We start from the raw sequence: 5,406 nt of genomic DNA on the forward strand, positions 1-5,406 counted from the left end.
ACTTAAAAAGCAGATAGTTGTGCACAATTCACTGCTTGTGAGTTTGCTGGAAAGTCTTTCACTGACACTGAAGAAGGTACAGCTCCATCTCTGCCTCTCTCTTTCACCTTGGGCATTTGACCAAGCGTGCCTGTGGTCTGAGCTTTCTCGACTGCGTCAGATTACCTGTGATAACTGTGCATCATGTGCATATAGACTTTAACCGCAGCTGTTCTTCCCGCGTCACTCATCTGTGAACAGTGCTTTCATTTTTAAAGCCAATCGCGGCCCTTTCTGTTGAGCGGGTGAAGACAATGACCAATTGCACCGAGATATCAAATTGAAGCGAATCGATGGCATGATAATCTTAACCGATCTGAACCGTGAGACCAGTGTAGGTTCACACCCCTACCAAAGACATGTGCTGTAGGTGAATTGGGTAGGCTAAATTGTCTGTAGTGTATGTCCTGGTCCGTCAAACTGAACTACACTGTTCCAATTTACTATGACCTTTTATGTGCAGCTGCTTTGACACAATCTACATTGTAAAAGCGCTATACAAATAAAGGTGAATTGAATTGAACTGGGGGTTGAGCGTTGGGCTAACAACTCACCTCATAAATATTAGACGTTGCCAAAGTATCAATTTGATATAAATAGCCCTGAGAGTAAGTATATATATATTTATAGAGACAAAACCATTTTAGCTATACTGGCAACTAGCACTGCTCTTCCATCACAAATGTGTATGCATCTAAAAAACTCCTTATTCATAAGGCCTGGAGTGCCTGTCAAATCAAGCCCAAATCCTCCAGTAAGTAGTACATCAAACCATCTTCCATGAAATAAAATAAGTGTGATGGAATAAGTGTTTTTCAAAAAATTAAGCAAAAAGAAGCATGTAATTTTCAAGTTTCTTGCTTTTGGTGTTATCATTTTTCAATTGAAACAGGATTTTTGGGTGAAACGGACCTTAAAAATAATGAAATAAAACAAAAATAGCCAATGGGCACTGCTTACATAAGCAGATTTGTTCAGGGATTCCCAGGGGACCGCTAGTGCATGTGTGTTAAAAAAAGAAAAAGCATCATGAAAGGTACTTCAAAAATGAGGAAACAAAACACCAAATATGCACCAAATGTCTTTTATTCACCTTCCTGGCACATTTAGTTGTAGATATAAAATATTTGGTTATAGAAAGTAGGTGCTAGTACTAAATTGGACTCTCTATTGTCTTCAGAAAATTATTTGTGGTAAAAATTCAACAAGGTTCTGGGGATATTATTCCTCTGAGAATGTGGTTCATATTTTCAGCATAGTAGCAAAAATCATTACATGACCCAGCCTTTCCAGCACATCCAAAAGGTGCTCTACTGAATTGAGATCTGGTGACTGGAGGCCAATTGATTAAAGTGAACTCATTGTCATGTTCAAGAAATCCGTTTTATTAGGGTTTTGAGACATGCTGCATTATCTTGCTAGAAGTAGACATGATGAGATGGGTATACTGAGATCATTAAGGGAGAGACGTGGTCAGTAACAGTACTCAGATTTACTGTAAATCATGCTCAATTGGGTCCCAAAATGTGCCAAGAAAGCATCTTCTACACCATTACCACACCAATGGTTCATCAATGAATCACTGATTAAAGGCAAGATGGATACATGCTTTCATGTTGTTTATGCCGAATTCTAGGAATGTCACAGCTGATTCAAGTCCCCTCAGACCAGATAGTCTTTTTTCCAGACTTCTGTTGTGCATGTTTGGTGAGTTTCAGTTCATTGGTTGTAACTAAGACGTGATTTTATGTTGTTGTAGCTCATCTTCTTCAAGTTTTGATGTGTTGTAAGATCAAAAATGCTATTGCTGTATATTCATTCATTTTCCTTCGGCTTATTCCCTAATTTAACGGGGTCACCACTGTAGAATGAACCAACAACTATTCCAGCATATATATTATGCAGCAACCCATTACCCACACCCATACACTCTCACACTCATACATTACAGCCAATTTAGTTTAATCAATTCACTTATAGCGCATGTCTTTGGACTCTGGGGGAAACCAGAGCACCCAGAGAAAACCCACGCGAACACAGGGAGAACGTGCAAACGCCACACAAAAATGCTAACTGGCCCAGTCGGGACTCAAACCAGCGACCTTCTTGCTGTGAAACAACAGTGCTAACTACTGAGCCACCGTGATTGCCGCCTATTGCTGTATATACTTTTATATATACAAAACTATTTTGATAATTTTATGTAAACCGTAGACATGGTTTTGTAAGAATTTCCCAGTAGATCAACAGTTTCTGAAAAAGTCAGAGCAGCTTATCTGGAACCAACAACCATACCACAGTCAAAGTCACTTATATAAAAAATTTGATGCTCGGTTTTAACTTCAGCAGATATTCTTGACCATGTCTACATGTTTAAATGTATTAAGTTGCTGTCAAGTTGGCTGGTTGACATTTGGCCGATACTGACTGATGTTACAAGAACAACTAACACAATGTGTAGCATAAGTCAATTGTCCATTTTAAATACATATCTACTAAAACTGAATTGGGGTGTGTCAGGATAAAAAAAAATATTCCAAGACTCAGGAAGATTTATTTTTAAAATATTTAATGGTCTTGCAGCAAGGGAGCAATACAGAAGAAACACAATAGGTTCCATTATGGTTACTCAAAGGGCAGTCCTTCGAGGCCAGTTTATATACAGGCATACAAACAGTTGATGATGCATTGTGTCTAAACAGTTTGTTTGGTAGAATCCTGTTGACCATATAATCAAATTGTAAGAGTCTAAAATATCATATGCATTTGATTATATTGCAAAGCATGTCTTTTTCCCCCAATGAAGGTCCATACCGACTCCAAAGGCAGATACTAATAAGATCATGGCCTGGTGTGTGGACTTTGGGGGTTTTACTATGTGGTCACATGTTGATTGGTCAGTTTGAATGTCTCAGTATTTGGGCTTTGGTCACATGGTCAAGAAAGAATAGGTGGTAAACGTTGCTCTGCCTCTTTTCCTGCACTGCGCTTTCCTGCTCTGCTTCTCTCCTGTTCTGGAGTCTATCTTCACTGGCTCTCCTGCTCTTCGAGGCCTACTTTCTTTGTCTCTCTCTCTGTCTCTCCTTCTACCTCTGGTAACTTTATTTTTACATTTAAACTGGGTACAATTATTATCATATGTTTTTATCATTTCATGTTTGATCATTTTATACAGTTATTTGTAACTAATGCAGTTGTAACCATGGAGAATTATTGTCATTTTATCATCTCATTTTCAAGTATTCGTGAATGACTTTTGATTTGACATCAACATTTAATTGCTCTATATTACAAAACAATACATCCACATAATATCAATGCTATCCCACATTTTAAGTTAATAATACTGCCCTTATTTCTGTTTTTTGGTAAAAGAGTATACAGTTTTTTACAGTTATGATGCTGATAACTTTTTAGTCACTCGGCAGAACTACAGTTCGAACCGATGTGGTTAAAACCCATTCTTACAAAAACATTGTCAGCACAATATTCCTGCAACTGGCACATTCCAACCATTCAACTGATTGAAAACTACAGTTGAGCATGTGATTATATGAAGAAGCGCATACATTTATAACATTACTTTGGGTTTCTTTAAAAGTATAAATATATAAAAATAATATAAATAGAATATATGTTGGATAATAAATAAATAAATAAGTTTCAAGATATGAGCTGATGTTCAGTATACAAATTCAGGCTCAACAGACATTAAAATGTTTCTTGCAGTCAAGCAGATAAAGCAGTCTGCCTTAACACTGGGGCGAAAGTGAGAAAATCTGCAGTCCAGAAGGAATGACAGAACAGAATGTACGAATTAGCCAATTTTCACACATTTCTTAAAATAGTTATGTTTGATTGTATGATCTCCTCATGTTGGCCACAGAAATACTACTAATAAAATAAATAAATACAATTTTGACTTTGTGAGAACAAACTAAAAAAAGCAAGAAGGGTTGGAAGGTATAGACCTTTCTGAGCGCTGTCACATGTCCAACTACTAATCTAGTTCCAAGGATTAGTTTTTAACCCCACAAATTCAATGATGATTAGAGGGCAAAGGTACAGCAGAAAAGAGATAGAGAAAAAAGCAGGAGAGAAAGACAGGCATTCTGAAGTAAAAGGAGGGATTATCAGTGTAAGACCTTTAAAAAGTGAGACCGAGGATTATTGCACCTTCTCATGCAGGGATGCATAATTCATGCGGTCTGGAGTCCTCAGTGAGTGTAGTGGCTTCCTTCCCATTTCTTCTATATCATCTCTCATTCTGTTCTGTCATTCCTTCTGGACTGCTGATTTTCTCGCTTTCGCCCTAGTGTTAAGGCAGACTGCTTTATCTGCTTGTCTGCAAGGAACATTTTAATGTCTGTTGAGCCTGAATTCATATACTGCACATCAGCTCATATCTTGAAACTTCTACAAACGTCAAAGTTCCTGCTTCACTGGACTGGCTTGATTCTGTGCAATATTTTCGTAGCTTTTTATATTTATCCCCCTGTACAGATAAATGCAGGACGTGTGACGTGTATCAGAAATCATGATGGCCAAATGAAAATGTTGCAACATCAGATGTTCACTTCTATTTCTCTTGAAGGAAGTTAATGAAGTAACAAAGTAAATTGGAAGCAAAGCCCTGCCTCAACCAATCTGTCTCTGTTTCTTGACTATCTACCTTACTATTTGGCTGAGTCTCCCTGGCCAAGACTCCCTGACCAAAGTACCTCATCATCCATATCCTAAAGTATCAGGGTGGTCATACATCTTTATATTAAGATTAAAATATTATTATAAATATGGCAAAATTATTAACTGGAAAATATTTATTTGTTTAAAATAATATACATAATTAATTATATTATTTTTATTTGCCCACTGGTAAAGAAATTATTTGAAAAGTAGGTATATTTTAACTGTGAGATACAGAAGAGCAAAAATAATAATAATAATAATCCAGAAAATTGTGATTCAAAAAAGTTATCAACTTATATGCATTTTAATTAGGGCAATAAGTAGTTAAGCCCTTTGCAAAACACATCTTCAAATCTTTAGCTTGCAACGACAGAGGTCAGGTATTTCCTGTAGTTGGCAACCAGGTTTGTACAACTTAGGTTTGCATCTCAAGAGGGATTTTGTCCCAATCCTCTTTCAGATCATATCCAAGTCATTAAGGTTTTGAGGCTAATGTTTGGCAACTCAAACTTTCTGCTTCCTCTACTGATTTTTTTATGGGATTAAGGTCTGTAGACTGGCTTGGATGCTTCAGAACCTTAATATGCTTCTTTCCGAGCTACTCCTTTGTTGCTTTTGCCTTGTTTTAAAATTGTAATACTGGAATGCCCATCCACGACCCATTTTTAAAGGGCCATG

Source organism: Danio aesculapii, chromosome 11, assembly GCF_903798145.1.
Source record: "Danio aesculapii chromosome 11, fDanAes4.1, whole genome shotgun sequence".
Taxonomy (NCBI): domain Eukaryota; kingdom Metazoa; phylum Chordata; class Actinopteri; order Cypriniformes; family Danionidae; genus Danio; species Danio aesculapii.